The following is an 18,943-nucleotide window of genomic DNA, read 5'->3' as shown; positions in this document are numbered from 1 at the left end:
GGTCATTATTTCACTTTCTTCGTATAGTCACAGTTCTCGTACTAACGAGTACTCAGTTAATAGACATAATAATAGTCATTTATTGTATCACTTTGCATTCACACCTCCATTCCCACTAATAATTAAACTTATTAAGTTAACAATCATTAATGAAAAACGTAATAGTGACAGTGGATACAGTTTTGTTTCTGAAATATGCCACTTTAACTACGTACGATTTCGGCTACAGCTGTAACAAATTGCAGCTAACTACTGGATTGAATCGAATCGTACATCTGTCAAGTAAGAACTATGAAACATGTATGAAACTGCTCGCCACCGTACGACATACATAGGCGTGTGCAAGACGCTACGACTCACTTGGCAATGCATCTCGTGTCATCGTGCGGACTGATCCGTGTCGTGTCATCGTGCGGACTGATCCGTGTTGTCAGAACAACTTCTTCATGTGCTCTGTCAGTTGTGGTCTTCGTCCTCGTTCTGTGTTTTAAGTCGAAGCTGCCTGTTCACACTAGTGACCCAATAGTTCGTGCAAGTGACTGGCGCGACACACATTGACGATCAGGACAGATTTCCCTGTACCGCTCTACCAGGTCGACAGCATTTCTTTGACTTCCGCCATATAAAAGTAACATGCCTAACTTCTTAATAGTGTACATATCTGCATGCAACGAATTTAAGCAGAAATGACCTGCCGATCAGTGGCGACTCGCGAGTACGGTATACATTCTGGGTGTTCACAAATTTATAGATTCAGAAAAATTAGAGAGAGTGAAATTAATAGCATCTGCTGTACAACAGTTATGCTTATCAATAAGTTTATGCAACTGCAGCCACCGCCAATAATAATAACAACAGTAATAATAATAATAAGATGCAGAACTTATCTGACATCAGAATTGTTTTTGTGGAATTTTGTTGTTTTGTACATTTTAGGGTAATAACTAAGTAATGTGTAAGCTTTCATATCTCTCCATTTCACATTTTTGTGTGAGTGGGCGCGCGGGCTTAGCCGAGCGGTCTAGGGGGCTGCAGTCATGGACTGTGCGGCTGGTCCCGGCGTAGGTTCGAGTCCTCTCTCGGGCATGGGTGTGTGTGTTTGTCCTTAGGATAATTTAGATTAAGAAGTATGTAAGCTTAGCAGTTAAGTCCCATAAGATTTCACACTCATTTGAACATTTGTGTGAGTGGAAGTTTTCGTGCTTTTCCATTTTTTCGGACAAATGTAGAAGATCCTTAACAGGTGTGTTAGTACACGAATTTACTTCCGGGTTGAAACTCAGATACTCTTACGATGGAGACTCACAACAACTTCTGCTAACTGTAAACAGACTTCCCTGTTACATGTTCGGCTGTAGCCACGCTTATTTCACTCTCTCAGTCAAAGGATATGTTCTAGGAGGCTCTACTTCCTTTGCGGTAACTCTTCCTGGTAATTTACTTCTGTGTTCGCAGAATGAGATTTTCAGTTTGCAGCGGAGTGTGTGCTGATATGAAACTTCCTGGAAGATCAAAGTTGTGTGCCCGACCGAGACTCGAACTCGCGATCTTTGCGTTCCACGTGCAAGCGCTCTACTGACTAAACTGCCCACGCAGGGGTCACGACCCATCCTCACAACTTCACTTTTCTGTTAGCATTTAAAATGTATTCAACGTAGCTCATGTTTACACTGCCCACGAAAGCCGATTTCCGAACAGTAAACAACCAACTCAAACCACGATGTGCCGTTTGTGGAAATGATTAAACTCAAAGAGTAATACATGAAGATGGAATCTGTTCTTTGGGACATGTCCGAAAGAACAGATACCATCAGTGACCATGCAGCTCTCTGAGAATGAAACGATAATTAAATCAATAATGTGTGCTCCGACTGGGACTCGAACCCGGGATCTCCTGCTTACATTGCAGACGCTCTATCCATCTGAGCCACCGGGGGCACAGAGGAGAGTGCGACACGGCGGCCGGTCTATACCGTTGGGCCTTCCAAAACCTGTTCGGACAGAGTTTAGTTTATTCCCACAACTGGTACTTTCTGTAGCCAAAAACCATGGTTTCCCGGTGTTTTCTCAGGAACCGCCCATGAGCAAATAGTGCTTTTATAAGTTGCTCAAGGTCCACCCTAGGCCACACTAACAGACAAAAATCGAAAGGTTTGCTCAATTTGCCTCGGTTGCGGGAAGTGAGTAATGTTTAAGTTTTGATCCAGTTTTGTAGGATAGCTAGAGTGTGCTCATTCTTCCAATACATATACAAATGGTCGCTAGAGCAAGGACTATCCAAAACATTTGACCTCTTATCTCTGTGATCAATGGAGCCGAAAATACGGGATGAGTCAAAAATGAATTTATAAATCGGGAATGATATAGAAATGTATTGAGGTAACTTACAGAATCGGTAGATGTGTCATTTTGTAGCAAACAACCTGAAGTTGTCAAGTGTCATTTTGGCTCCATGTGACTACTATTTGTGACGTGGCAAACGCCCCACCGGTAATCAATCTCTTCCCACAGTCGTTGCAGCAAATCGGGCTTAATTTGTGCAAGGGCAGCATCGATTCGATTTTTCAGGTTGGCTAAATTGTTTGGTATAGGAGGAACAAATAAACGGTCCTTAATGAGATCCCAGAGTAAGAAATCCAGTTGTGTCAAGTCTGCGGAGTGAGGCGGCCATGCGACTGGCCTGGGGAACCTCGACTTCCGAACCGAAACGAGGTGGTGCGTCTTGTTGCTAGTAAATCATCCTCTCTCGGTCATCTGTATCGATCTGTGGAATTAAAAAGTTTTCAAGCGTCTGCGGATACACAATATTAGCGACATTTTTCTCCATGAATAAGAAGGGGCCATACACTTCCAGTTTGCTAAGGGCACAAAACACATTAACTTCGGGCCTGTCACGAACGTGTTGTAGAGCAGGGCTTCCCAACCTGCGGTCCGCGGACCCCTTAGGGGTCCGCCGGCTCTTTCTAGGGGGTTCGCGACCACCTTTTACCAAATCGTGTAAAATAATTAGTAAAATTATTAAATGAAAATGTGAAAATCTAATTCATCACTGTTGTTTTTTCGTGTGAAAAACAAGTATACTTTTACTTCAAGTCGTATCCCCAAGCAGCCTTTGCGGTTCCTAAGTGAGAAAGTATACGCAGTTTAGTGCCGGAGAATGCGGCTTCTCTGATCGACTGTTTAGCAACAATACGGGGTCGTTCGTGCCCCGGTTCACGGCGCTAGATGCACTGAAACCTTTTACGCATGCGCGGAGCGAGCTTTGTCGACCAATCACAGCGCTCGCTGGCACGCATGCGGCCCCAGGCATCATTAAATGTTAAAACTTGCTTTGTCAGTGCACTACCTTATTTCATAAGTCGATTTTTGACCAGTTTATTACTTCTAACATGGATCGGTGGCTGAAGCCAGGATCATTGAAGAAGGGTGGAGTTTCTCTAACGCCTTCACAACGAGGGAAGTTTCCAGTTGAAATGAATGAGTTGATTGCTCTTGCAGGAAGACAGCTCCATCGTGTGAAATTTCAATGACCAAGTAATTTTAATCAGGCTATAGTGCGTTGAACAAAGGGAGTAAATCCACTAGTAAGTGTCTGGATACAGTGGGAATTCAAATTGGGTCGTTAATTTCAAGTTGTTTTCATTCATCTCTAAACCCAAGACTATTGATACTTCGGTGTGGGGGGGGGGGGGGGGAGGAGGGGGGGGGGGGTCATTGGCAACATGGCACTTCCATTAAGAAGCTTTCAGTTCCCATGGGTTTCGCTCTGAAATTTAAAGTTACTGTGCTCCTGACTGACTAGGGGTCCGCCATGGATTTTCGACTGAAGAAGGGGTCCGCCAGCTGAAAAGGTTGGGAAGCCATGTTCTAGAGTTTCGTGTGGATTTCCGCTGCCCCATACTCTACAGTTGTGAGTGTTCACCACGCCACTGATATGAAATGTTGATTCATCAGGAACGTCTAGTCGTCGTCTCCCCGATGCAACATTTCCACACAGAATTCCCCACGAACAAACTTATCTGCATCACTAATAAGCTGTGTCATTGTGAATCTGTATGGTTTCAAGTGTAAACGTTTACGCAGTGCTCGCCAAACAGTCTTTTGTGGAATGGCAGTCTCGCGAGACCAACGTCGCGTTGATTTTTGTGGACCGTGAGTCAAACCCTCCCTTAACCTGTTCGACATAATCATCAACACGCTGGCGACTTGGTGATTTATCATGACACAATGAACAGCCCATCTCAGCAAAGCTCTTGTGCCAAAAGCAGTGGCGGATTTACATATAGGCCCACAAGGCACGGGCCTAGGGGCGGCACCCTAAGGGAGTCGGCTCTGTACTCATTTTAACCTTTTAAAATAACTGAGCTTACAAACGACAAAATTTTTTAATGCTGTTAAACAACATTCTAGTTTAAATAAGCCTTGAGAACGAAATTCGACAATACAAGCTTGGAAATATACATAGTTTACTTGGTGAGTGAATGGAAATTTAACATTGGGTTTCTGTCTGGTATCATCTTCATGATTGTTCAAAATATTTTGAAGTAAGCTGTCAGGACAGCAATCTACAATACAATGTTTGAAACGTTATTATTCCGAGAATGTTGTTGGATTCTACTTAACCCTACCGTATTTTCCCCGTGAAACTACTGAGACCTCTGAAAACCTGTGATAAACTAGTCAGCAATTTCTGAAATACTGTAACATATGTGGGCCTCAGTATTTAAAACCTGACTCTACTTAAATTTCTTGTCGAAATTACGCAGAAGTGTCAAGTCAACCCTCCATTACTGTAACTAATGTGAAAGCTCTGTGGTTTTCAATATCTGAGCTTTGATTTAATGAAACCCATTTAACGAAACATGTTAATACTGAGAACGTTTTACATTTTTAAACACATGTTTACACGAAAATAACGTAAGCAGAATATCTAATAATGTGTGAAATACACTTCACAACAGTTTGAAAATTTTATTTATTTATTTATTTAGTTACTTGTTTGGCGAAAAAAGAACAAGAAACCAACTTTCGTTTGTCTCATTTATTGCGCTGCAGCCTGCACGATATCCAAGTTCCCACTTTGTGCAATCGAAAGTAAGTGGCATTGCAAATGTTATATTAAACTTCTTAACTAAGCTGTTTTTCTTCGAGGAAAGGTTATTTTTATTTGATGGTGGAACAAAAGGTGCATTTTCATGTAGACATAACAGCAATGTTCACACAAATGACAACACACCACATCAACTGCCAACAATACTGTTTTAACTTTGTAGTCTGTCTTCTCTGCCCACAGAGACCGCTAAAATGTTATAGGAATAAGTGGAATAACAGGCCATCCAGCGCACCTCACTGCAAGAAATTACAAAAATTATTTGCTTTTTAAATTAGAAAGACAGTGTCAAAAATATTCAGAACATATTTGCGTCCTAGCTAAAATTCTGGCGACGCGGGAAACAAGACAAAACTGGGACTGTCCTGTTTTCTTTACGAGACGAATTCCAGCCGGCAGGTGTGCTTCTACTGTTCACTGACAATAGAGAAACAGGTGACAATGAAATTAAATTATTCTGCATTGTCGTTCTTTCATAGCACAGCTACGTCGAGTAATCCGAGTTGGTCAGTTGATTACTCCGTGTTTAAAGGAAAAATCTTTGTGCTCGTGTGCCGTGTGTAAAGTAAAAAAACTTTGTGCTCATGTGCGGTGTAGTACGTTTGGAACTGTATACAGTCTTTCTTTCTTTCCTTTTACAAATTTTTTCTTTTGGTTTGACTGTTGAATGACAATTTTGTAAGTGCCTTAATACGAATAACGTGAGAAAAGCAACCGGCAAAATTAAGTGGGGCCGCATTTCGGAAATAATCGAAGGAAAGGCGAGAACGAGAAGCCAATGTTCTAAAAACGCTTGGCACAGTAGATAAATTTTTTGCAAATAATGTTGCTGGTTCGACTTCGAGTTCAAGTAGTGCGGGTGATATTTCTGGCATTGCAGCTGTTGTAAAAAAAAGTAAACACAAACGAAACAAAAGTTAAAAATGAAGAAAAGCAAATTCTTCCTCATTTCGAGTTTCAAGAAAAACTAAGTGTCGAGTCATACATTACAAAAAGAAATAACCTCGTTAGTGGTGATCCTGCAGAATAGTGTGTCAATGAATCAACAATCGACATCCTCTTACAACGTGGCATTAATCAAAATTGTAACGGTGATTTTTCTAATTCAAGAAGATCAATAAGCGATAAAACCAGATATTTGAACAACAATGTATTTTACCGTAAACTTTTAAATGGCAAATCATCTTTGCGTGATTTTCTAGTATACTCCTGTAGCACCGGTGCTGTTTTTTATGCACCATGTAAATTGTTCGGAGGTAAGGCCGCGGTTGCTACTAATGGTATTGCGAACAGGAAAATTTTCTAATATTTTATCTCATCATGAGAATTCACTTGAACACAAAAATTCTGAGTTATCACTCATAACAAGCAAAAAGTCATTTGGAACAATAGCTAACCATTTCGAGTCATATGTTGAGACATAAAAAATGTACTGGCACAGTGTGTTGAAAAAGGTGTTTGCAGTAGTGAAGAAGCTAATAAATCGTGGACTTCCCCTATAATGGTCAATTTATGATGTCTCTTGAACTTATAGCCGAGTTTGATCCTTTTCTCGCAGAGCACAATGAAAGATATGGAAATCCAGGGCAGGACCATACAAGTTATCTTTCTTCAACAATCTATGATGAAATAATAGAGCTTCTTTCTGAACGAATAAAAAGAATGATCATAAGTGAAATAAAATCTGCCAACTACTTCTCTACAATAGTAGATTCTACTGCAGACGTTTCACATATTGATCAATTACATTATTCATATTAAGATACGTGAACGAGAATGGTGGACCTGTTGAACGTTTCCTTCTGTTTTTACCAAACGGGGGACCCAAGCCCGGAAACTTAGCTGAGGCCACTGAAAGTCCTGTCTACAAATTCCATTGATATTACTGACTGTAGAGGCCTAGTCACATGACAACGCAAGCAATATGTCAGGAACTTCCACTGGTTTGCAGGCATGCATTAAAGAAAGAAATCCGAAAGTGCGTTATGTGCCTTGTGCAGCACGTTCTTTGAATTTAGTCGGCACTAGTGCTGCAAGCTGTTGTTGAAAGCATGTTCATTTTTCAGTGTAGTGCAAAACCTTTATAATTTTTTCTCGGCTTCTACACAGCGCTGGGATAAACTTCTTTCTTTCATGAAACCGGGAAGCAAAACGGTAAAAAGTTTATCAAAAACACGTTGGTCAGCAAGAAAGAAAGCGTGTGTAAGTCTGTATGAAAACTGGAAGGGCGTTTTCAATGCCCTCACACTTGTTGCCAATAATACGTTTTAAAAACAGCTTGTGCGAAATGAGGCTTCAGCTTTACTGAATTAACTCAGCAGATTAGAAACAGTACTCATGATGACACCTTGAAAGGACATATTCCGGAGATTTAATAGTGTAAATTTGAAATTGCAAAGTGTAAATATTGATACCTAAATAGTGTATGAATTATATGAATCACGTGTAGGATTTAATGCATCTATTCGTGGCATGTTGGACTGTTATGAAAATAAATCCATGGAGATTGCAACTGATATAGACTGTGATAACGAAAACGCAAACTTCATGATGACGAAGAAGCGGACTCTGAAGAAGTTTTTCTGACTGGAAGGGAAAAATTTAGAGTCGAAACATTTCACCCAGTACTCGACAACTTGTATGTCGAATTAGTGAGGAGGAAGGAAAGCTATAGAAACACTGTTGGACTCCTTCACAGTTTTCAGTGACCTTAAGAACAGTTCATCTGACGATATTGCTGAACGTGCAGCAAAATTCCAAGCGTCACATGACACAGATTTACAGCCTTCCTTCCCTAATGAATGTGTACATTTCGTGGAACTTTTGAAAACTTCTGAGATTAGTGATATACCAGTTGAAGTGAGTAAATTTTTAAGAAAAGAGTGGTTACAGTGCGTGTTTCCGAATGTTGAAATTGCTTTTAGAATATTTCTATGTGTGGCACTTACAAATTGTTCAGCACAACCCTCGTTTTCGGCTCTTAAAAGACTGAAATCGCACATACGTTCAGCGTTGTCTGAGGAGAGATTGAACGCGTTATCCATTATTCACATCGAATCTGACCTCCTAACTGCTAACCGTCTGAACTATGAAGATACGATCAACGAGTTTTCTGCCGTCAAAGCCAGACGCAAACTTTGCGGACTGTTGAGTTTGTTTATTATTCATATTAGTTTTAAAAATGTAAGATTATAATGTGATTTTTATTGTAACTTAGAGCACATTCATTGTATTTACAAACTATGTATTACGTGTTTATTTTACAATTTCCTATGGCAGAACGCGGAACTTAACCTCGTTTACGGGCAGACGTGGCCGAAGGGGCTAAACAATACCCGAATGACCCAGGCCGCTCGGCGCTGTACAGTCAAGTCATACTGATACTGTAGTATATTACAACTGATGCGTATTTTTGGCGACTGCTGAAATGTATAATTATCGCGGAAATATACGTTATCGGAGAGACGCTCAGATGTAAAAGTGTTAATAAATAACGTAGTTCAGTTCTGTCGATAAATACGCAAAAGCTTTGATAATAAAGTTAGAAAAACCTATGGTGAGAGCAATAGCTGCAGTACAAAACTGTTCAGCCCTTACATAGATTAAAGGTATTTTGTACACTTAATTATGCAGCATCTAGCTACACAGACCCTAATGCTTTGCACGTTAACTATTAGATTATAAAACAAATTAGATTTTTCCACACTAGTCTGTAAAATTATGTAATAGCAAATACAGTCTGTGTTTGTTCGTTTATATTTAGCTGTCAGTTCGTGCACCGAAATCTCTATTTCAATTTCTTTTCTTACGCTGTCCTGCAGACTCACGTATTAATACCGAACATTTTTTACCTGCTACACATTCAAGTTATTAGATCGTAAAACGACAGTTTAATTTTAATTTTGAACGCATCTCTGTAAAAGTACGAATTAATTTCTAATGTATGACACGTTCGCTTCAATTTTTAGATCGTAACACAACGTTTTTATTTTCATTTTCACCGGTTTCGTGTAGAACAACATACTACACGCTCTGCTGAATTTTTAGGGCACAAAAGAAAAGTTATTTTCCTTGTGTTCGTTTTTGTTGTCTTTCGACAGTAAAATGTGTTAACACAATGCAGTTTTAAGTTTGTTTTATCAGCTGCCGTACACCAAGTACAGATCAGGAACCATGTTACATTTTGATTGAGCACGACTAGACCGCTTACGCCCCCATCAGAACAACGAATAGCAGAGTACGGAAACAGCTCACAGCACTCCCACCCAAAACGGCAATTGTGATGAGATCGGGTAATAGTTATTATTTAAAACTTTTTCTTTGGTAGGGGGGGGGGGGGGCATATAATATGGTGTGCATAGGGGCGCAAAATTTTTAAATCCGCCACTGGCTACGAGTAAATTGTAACTCTACTTGGAGGTTCATTCGCGTATTCGTTGCGAAATTTACGCCGAACAGTAGTTGCACAATTCGTTTCATGAAACCAAAACACACAGCGACATTCTCCGTACCAGTGAAAGTAGACATTTTAACGATGCACTACCCTGGCGCTCCTGGTGGCGGAAAGGGGAACCGATGCGTTGCATGAATCAAACTTGAGGTTGTTTGCTACAAAATGGTACATCTACCGATTCTGTACGTTATCTCAATAAATTTCTACATCATTCGAAACTGTAAAGTCCTTTTCAACTCAGCCTGTATGACCTCGTGGAAAATCGCATTTTGGTGTGCGGCTTTTTGCAACATACTGTTAGCGAGCACTATCGTGCTCGACGGAGGACGGCCGTTCCGAAAGCTGCGCCGCCGGAACTAGAGAGCCTATATAGGGAGAGAGTGGCCAACCGGACGATAACCTGTGGGAAACCTCCCGTATCCTGATGTTCTCCAAACCTAACAAGCCTCCATCTGATGCCTCTTCCTATCGTCCTATCTGTCTCACATCGGTGTTCAGCAAGCTCTTGGAATCCATCCTTTCCCAGCGCATCCATCACCACCTCCGCCAAAACCACCTCCTCCCAAACACCCAATGTGGCTTTCGACCTTCCTTCTCTGCTGATGACCAACTCCTCCGCCTCACTCATCTCCTCTCCCTCCTGCTTAACTCCCGTCGCTCCGCCGTTTTTTGTCTCCCTTGATCTCGACAAGGCCTACGACCGTGTCTGGCATCCCGGTCTCCTGTTTAAACTCCAAAACTACGCCCTTCCTATCAACTACATCCATCTGGTGGCCTCCTTCCTCTCCCACCGCCCCTCCTATGTTACCATCCATAATGTCAATTCTCACACCTTCTACCCCTCTGCAGGTGTGCCCCAGGGCTCTGTCCTCTCCCCTCTCCTCTACCTCCTGTACACGGCAGATATGCCCCAACCCCCCCCCCCCCCCCTCCAGTACACCTCTTGCAATATGCTGATGACACCGCATTCCTTGCCCTCGCTCCTACCCTCCAACGGTCCCAACGCCTTCTCCAGAATCACCTTGACCTTTTTGCTGCATGATGTAACCAGTGGCTCCTGAAACTCAACCCTTCCAAGACCCAGGCAATCATCGTAGGTCGTACCACTCGCTCCTTCCGGCTCCTGGATTTCTCCCTTACTGTCTGCGCCCGTCCTGTCCACCTCACCCCCACCCTCACCTACCTTGGCCTCACCATTGACCGTCACCTCACCTGGATCCCTCATCTCCGCTCCATCCAATCCAAAGCCCACAACCACCTCCGACTCCTCAAACTCCTCTCTGGCTGGACATGGGGGTTGCACCCCTCTACCATTCTCCACACCTACAAATCCTTAATCCGTCCCATCCTCTGTTATCCCAGTCCTGCCTTGACATCTGCCCCCCCCCCAAATTCTATAAGTCCCTCCAGATCCTTGAGCGTCATGCACTCCGCCTCGCCTTCCATATATGCCTCCCGTCCCCCACGCGGATCCTCTACGATCTCATTCCTTTCCCCCATCTGCTCCTATTCCTCGAACATATCCGCATCCTCTACACCTCCCGCCGTCTTGAACCCCCTCACCCCCTGGTTGCTCCTCTCCTCTCCCATCCCCACCCCCTGCCACGCCTTCACCGTTGTGCCCCCCCTACCCTCCATCTCTACACCCTACATCTCCTTTCGCAAGGTGGCTTCCATCAACTCCCCCTCCCGGATGATGCCCTCTCTCCCTCCATTTATCCCTCCTATCAACTCTGATCCTCACTCTCCCTCCTTTCCTCTGTCCTTTCCCAGGGCTCCCTCTTCCCCGCTTCCATCCTGTTTTCTCCCCACTAAACCTCTCCCTACATCCCTTCTCCCCCCCCCCCCCCCCCGAGTCCTTTTGTATTCCCCTCCTCTGCCTACCCCACTCCCTGTCGCGTCTGCACAGAGCCCCACACCGTTCTTATGGGTCCTCATCCTCCATCAGCTCCTTCCCGACTCCCCCCCCCCCCCTTTTTATTTTTTCCCATCATCTGTCCAGTTTCCCCCCACATGCTCTCAGCTGTGGTATGTCACCTTTGCCAACTTTTTAGTGCAGTGCTCCAGTGACTGTTCAGTGTCGTTCGTCTTTCTCGTGTTGCGAACAGAAACCATGCTGTCGCTGGGTGTGAATTTTATGTCTTTTGCGAACAGAAACCAGACTGTCGCCGTGTTTTTTTAATTGTCTGTCTATTGTTTTACCTGTCTGCTTTGTATGTATTTTCTTAGCGTCATCATACCTCTGTTCTTTGTTTTAAGTTCCACGATTTCTTTTCGCCATGTTACTCTTTAAGTCTCCGATTTTGTCGACTGTTTATGTTATTTATTCTCTTCATCTTTCTAACAAAGTCTGTAGGCTGAAGAGCGGCATACTAAGCTGCTCCAGCCCGCCCCCTTCGGGCGGAATTGAAATTCAATAAAGGGAAAAAAAAAAGAACCGGACGATACGACGGCCATTTTTCTGCCAAACTGCGGGCGGGACTTTTGAATGGCCAGTAGTGGAGTAGTGGAGTTCAAACTAACCGAATCAAAAGCACAAGACAGTATGGCGAAATCATTCGTTATGAGAGGCACCCACATGCCTTGCTCATACTGTGGCATCAAGCAGTCAGGCCTGCAAGATGAGTGGTCTGCCAAGCGAGTGGACTCATTCTTATTTATCTAGTAACATGAACTCTAGTACTCACAATTAAGTTACAAATTATTCTCCTGTTTGAACATTACGCAACGGAAATGCACTTCTGACTATTAGTAATTTACACAACTCTGACTGTTCACTATGCACTGGTAATACCACATTTTCTTTCTTATTTAACGGCTTTGATCAACACGTGGCCATCGCACTGAATATGAATGGCGCACACATTATCAATTCTGGATATCATGACAACATACAATTCGAAGGAAAAGGCCACCTATCTTTTTCTTTTCACTATCTTATTTATTCCGATAAATTCTATAACCTAAACACACAAATTCTATAACCTACAACAATAACACATGAAAAATTCCGCCCAGTGGGCATGGCTTTACATTGGTGATTCTCTATCTTATGGTCTCGTAATTATTTAACGCTACAGTGCACTTTCTGGATAGGATGGTGGATCTTTTGCTATATCTCACACTTTGACTCTCACAACCATCATCACGAAACTTTCCTCCAGACCGAGCGGTACCAAAGGAACATGCATAACCCACTACCTCTGAAACTACCTTGCTACTCTCCCATGCAAACCACACATACTTAAATTACATGACATACACCACACTGCAACATGGAATACAACACAAGGAATAGTCAAAACATTATAATCACATCACTTTCAGCTTTCCCACTTCAATTAGTATTCATCCCAGTTTCACACGATACTGCCCCACTTCGTAACTTTTCTTTCCTACTACGAACTCTGGAGGATATATGCACGTCTTCCTGTGCAATGCAAGCCAAGTGGCGTTGCTGGATAGACGGCTGACTCACCTTGCTTCTCTCTCAGAGTATTATAGTTTGAATCAAGCGTCACACGGAAACATAACACGCAAGGTAATATTAAGAACATATTCATCACACACGCGAGTCCTCAACTGATACCATGGACGAGTACTTCTCTTTATCCTTTGTCTTATACACAGATTGAGACTCACACAGTACTCACCACGTGGAAGTACTCGTCTCTAATTTCAAGTCCTGCACACGCCATTTCTTAAATATTTCCAACTTATAGTACACACGCTAGTAGTTCAGCTTAACTTAAACACTCGGAAGTATTTCATTGTGACCGTTGGTCACTTCCGAAGATTACTACGATCCCCTTAATATTACCTGCCTGACATTTAATTCTCCCCACAAAAGTTCCCGAAACAGAGAAATTATTATTCTAAACTACTCTTAATTATTTCACATGCATACCATGTCTCCACTCTTTTGTCTTTACAGAGCACACCTAAGACAGGTCTTACCAACACTAGATCCAGCGGCAGAGTGCTGAAACATGGCCGATCTCGCACCTCCGCCAAGGTGGGGGAGCACCATGCTACCGTATTGGTCAGCCACATTTCAGGCGCTCAAAGCTCAGGTAAATTTCATCTCTTTGGTCCCACCAAAGGTGACCCAAGTACCGTCTCAAAGATGATCATATATTGTACATTCACTATCTGTGGTTAGCAGACGACCATACATTCATTCATTTCGCAGATCTCACCAAACTGGATGTAGGGATTTATTTTGTGGGAGCGCACATGTGATCAATTAAATAAATAAATTGTCATTCTTTCCCACACTGGTATCCGGCTTCACTGTATTAATTGAAATTGAGTTATTATTAGAAAAAATATGTTGTACTGACAAGAATAACGAAGAATGTTGTACCTATTTTCAATGTTGGGCGGTACTGTACCCTTTCAGTTAAATGCCTTTGTTTATAAGAATAATGTAATATAATAATTTTCACACAGCCAATTTACAGGTCTGATTTCAAAATTAGCTATGTATATTGCAAGTTGTTTTATATGTAGTAGAAGGCAAAATCGACTTACTTCGCATAGATAAGAGTACTTGGTTGGTTTCCACAAGGCTCCTGTTCGATTTATGTCAGCCCTGTTGACTGCGACCGCCCACTGCTTTCGTCTTTCTTCTTACTACGATCCCCTTACGTTGGATAAGCAGCTGCAGCAGCAAGTCGTATACTCCTAGCTCACTCATTTGTTACATAGTTTAATTCTTAATTTCTTTGCGTGTTTTTGGTACTTGCATTGTTTGATTCATAAATTTCGGGCGTATTATAGTATTTGAGAGTTGTAGCATCGCGTTTTAGTACCTGAATAGTGTAAATTCGCGTAGTCGTTTGTCTTCTATTTTTGTTTTGAACGGAGAGTGTCGGTTGGTCACAGTCAGTGCGCTCCCTGCCGCCGTTGGATAAACAGCTGCAGCAGCAAGTATACTCCTAGCTCACGCATTTGTTACATAGTTCAATTCTTAATTTCTTTGCGTGTTTTTGGTACTTGCATTGTTTGATTCATACATTTCGGGCGTATTATAGTATTTGAGAGTTGTAGCATCGCGTTTTAGTACCTGAATAGTGTAAATTCGCGTAGTCGTTTGTCTTCTGTTTTTGTTTTGAACGGCCAGTGTCGGTTGGTCACAGTCAGTGTGCTCCCTGCTGCCGTTGGATAAGCAGCTGCAGCAGCAAGTCATACGCTCCTAGCTCACTCATTTGTTACATAGTTTAATTCTTAATTTCTTTGCGTGTTTTTGGTACTTGCATTGTTTAATTCATAAATTTCGGGCGTATTATAGTATTTGAGAGTTGTAGCATTGCGTTTTAGTACCTGAACAGTGTAAATTCGCGTAGTCTCCTTCCGCCGCCGAGCAGTGTCAGCAGTGCGCAAGTAGCAGCATTACTGCATTTACTAGGCAATCTTGTATTTTAATAATCGTTTAAATTTTGTCGATTTGTTTGCGCTCTCTGTAGATTAGTTCAGACGTTCTTTGCAAAACAGTTTTTAGCATGGATAGGGACTGCAACTGCTGTGTTCGGATGCAGGCTGAGTTGGCATCCCTTCGCTCCCAGTTTCAGGCAGTGTTGGCTTCGGTCACAGCTTGAGGCTGTTGCCAGTGGGCATCACTGTGGGGGTCCGGATGGGGGTTTGTCGGTCCACGTCCCACGCTCGTCCCACGCATCCCCCGATCGGACTACCACTGTGGTTGCCCGGGATACTGCCCGCATTGAGGCTGATCCCTCACCTGTGGTAGAGTGGGAAGTCGTCTGAAGGTGTGGCAGGGGGCGAAAGACGTTCCGGAGGGCTGAACGGAAGGCCTCTCCAGTTTGTCTGACGAACCGGTTTCAGGCTCTGTCTCAGGCTGATACTGATCTTCGGCCTGACATGGCTGCTTGTCCTGTTCCAGAGGTTGCCCCTCAGTCTGCAAGATCCGGGCGGTCGCAGAGGGTGGGCTTACTGGTAGTTGGGAGCTCCAACGTCAGGCGCGTAATGGGGCCCCTTAGGGAAATGGCAGCAAGAGAGGGGAAGAAAACCAATGTGCACTCCGTGTGCATACCGGGGGGAGTCATTCCAGATGTGGAAAGGGTCCTTCCGAATGCCATGAAGGGTACAGGGTGCACCCATCTGCAGGTGGTCGCTCATGTCGGGACCAATGATGTGTGTCGCTATGGATCGGAGGAAATCCTCTCTGGCTTCCGGCGGCTATCTGATTTGGTGAAGACTGCCAGTCTCGCTAGTGGGATGAAAGCAGAGCTCACCATCTGCAGCATCGTCGACAGGACTAACTGCGGACCTTTGCCACAGAGCCGAGTGGAGGGTCTGAATCAGAGGCTGCGACGATTCTGCGACCGTGTGGGCTGCAGATTCCTCGACTTGCGCCATAGGGTGGTGGGGTTTCGGGTTCCGCTGGATAGGTCAGGAGTCCACTACACGCAACAAGCGGCTAACGGTTAGCAGGGGTTGTGTGGCGTGGGCTGGGCGGTTTTTTTAGGTTAGATGGCCTTGGGCAAGTACAGAAAGGGCAACAGCCTCGACGGGTGCGGGGCAAAGTCAGGACATGAGGGGACCAAGCAGCAATCGGAATTGTAATTGTCAACTGTCGAAGCTGCGTTGGTAAAGTACCAGAACTTCAAGCGCTGATAGAAAGCACCGAAGCTGAAATCGTTATAGGTACAGAAAGCTGGCTTAAGCCAGAGATAAATTCTGCCGAAATTGTTACAAAGGTACAGACGGTGTTTAGAAAGGATAGATTGCATGCAACCGGTGGTGGAGTGTTCGTCGCTGTTAGTAGTAGTTTATCCTGTAGTGAAGTAGAAGTGGATAGTTCCTGTGAATTATTATAGGTGGAGGCTACACTCAACAACCGAGCTAGGTTAATAATTGGCTCCTTTTACCGACCTCCCGACTCAGCAGCATTAGTGGCAGAACAACTGAGAGAAAATTTGGAATACATTTCACATAAATTTTCTCAGCATGTTATAGTCGTAGGTGGAGATTTCAATTTACCAGATATAGACTGGGACACTCAGATGTTTAGGACGGGTGGTAGGGACAGAGCATCGAGTGACATTATACTGAGTGCACTATCCGAAAATTACCTCGAGCAATTAAACAGAGAACCGACTCGTGGAAATAACATCTTGGACCTACTGATTACAAACAGACCCGAACTTTTCGACTCTGTATGTACAGAACAGGGAATCAGTGATCATAAGGCCGTTGCAGCATCCCTGAATATGGAAGTTAATAGGAATATAAAAAAAGGGAGGAGGGTTTATCTGTTTAGCAAGAGTAATAGAAGGCAGATTTCAGACTACCTAACAGATCAAAACGAAAATTTCTGTTCCGACACTGACAATGTTGAGTGTTTATGGAAAAAGTTCAAGGCAATCGTAAAATGCGTTTTAGACAGGTACGTGCCGAGTAAAACTGTGAGGGACGGGAAAAACCCACCGTGGTACAACAACAAAGTTGGGAAACCACTGCGAAAGCAAAGAGAGCTTCACTCCAAGTTTAAACGCAGCCAAAACCTCTCAGACAAACAGAAGCTAAACGATGTCAAAGTTAGCGTAAGGAGGGCTATGCGTGAAGAGTTCAGTGAATTCGAAAGTAAAATTCTATGTACCGACTTGACAGAAAATCCTAGGAATTTCTGGTCTTACGTTAAATCAGTAAGTGGCTCGAAACAGCATATCCAGACACTCCGGGATGATGATGGCATTGAAACAGAGGATGACACGCGTAAAGCTGAAATACTAAACACCTTTTTCCAAAGCTGTTTCACAGAGGAAGACCGCACTGCAATTCCTTCTCTAAATCCTCGCACAAACGAAAAAATGGCTGACATCGAAATAAGTGTCCAAGGAATAGAAAAGCAACTGGAATCACTCAATAGAGGAAAGTCCACTGGACCTGACGGGATACCAATTCGATTCTACACAGAGTACGCGAAAGAACTTGCCCCCCTTCTAACAGCCGTGTACCGCAAGTCTCTAGAGGAACGGAGGGTTCCAAATGATTGGAAAAGAGCACAGGTAGTCCCAGTCTTCAAGAAGGGTCGTCGAGTAGTTGCGCAAAACTATAGACCTATATCTCTGACGTCGATCTGTTGTAGAATTTTAGAACATGTTTTTTGCTCGAGTATCATGTCGTTTCTGGAAACCCAGAATCTACTATGTAGGAATCAACATGGATTCCGGAAACAGCGATCGTGTGCGATCCAACTCGCTTTATTTGTTCATGAGACCCAGAAAATATTAGATACAGGCTCCCAGGTAGATGCTATTTTTCTTGACTTCCGGAAGGCGTTCGATACAGTTCCGCACTGTCGCCTGATAAACAAAGTAAGAGCCTACGGAATATCAGTGTGGGATCCGTACCAGATCGGTTTGACGGAGGAGATAGAGAAGATCCAAAGAAGAGCGGCGCGTTTCGTCACAGGGTTATTTGGTAGCCGTGATAGCGTTACGGAGATGTTTAATAAACTCAAGTGGCCGACTCTGCAAGAGAGGCGCTCTGCATCGCGGTGTAGATTGCTCGCCAGGTTTCGAGAGGGTGCGTTTCTGGATGAGGTATCGAATATATTGCTTCCCCCTACTTATACCTCCCGAGGAGATCACGAATGTAAAATTAGAGAGATTAGAGCGCGCACGGAGGCTTTCAGACAGTCGTTCTTCCCGCGAACCATACGCGACTGGAACAGGAAAGGGAGGTAACGACAGTGGCACGTAAAATGCCCTCCGCCACACACCTTTGGGTGGCTTGCGGAGTATAAATGTAGATGTAGATGTAGATTTAAGATCGCAAACGCTAATTACGTACTAAAAACGATATACAACTAAATCGAACATGCATGCATAACGCATAACAAGTCTCTCAATAATTCAAATACCTTTTAATCGTTTCCAATAGTCCTCTGAACTTCAATTCAACTCAAAAACCGAGCGAGGTGTCGCAGTGGTTAGCACACTGGACTCGCAGTCGGGAGAACGACGGTTCAATCCCGTCTCCGGCCATCCTGATTTAGGTTTTCTGTGATTTCCCTAAATCGTTTCAGGCAAATGCTGGGATGGTTCCTTTGAAAGGGCACGGCCGATTTCCTTCCCAATCCTTCCCTAATCCGAGCTTGCGCTCCGTCTCTAATGACCTCGTTGTCGACGGGACGTTAAACACTAACTACCGCCACCAACTGCGCGACACGAAGCTTTACGCCTCGCCTAGCGAACATAAGAAGCGCGAGAGACGTTTGGCGCCATTTTTCTGCCAAAGCTAATCAACCAATCATGGGCAACTTCACCTATGGCCACTCTCTCTTTATACAGGCTCTCTAGTCGTAACGGCCCCGAAGAGCCCCCTCAGTAACTGCGGCGAACGTGTGTACTTCT

This window comes from Schistocerca americana, chromosome 2, assembly GCF_021461395.2.
Source record: "Schistocerca americana isolate TAMUIC-IGC-003095 chromosome 2, iqSchAmer2.1, whole genome shotgun sequence".
NCBI lineage: Eukaryota > Metazoa > Arthropoda > Insecta > Orthoptera > Acrididae > Schistocerca > Schistocerca americana.
This window is presented reverse-complemented; position numbering follows the sequence as displayed.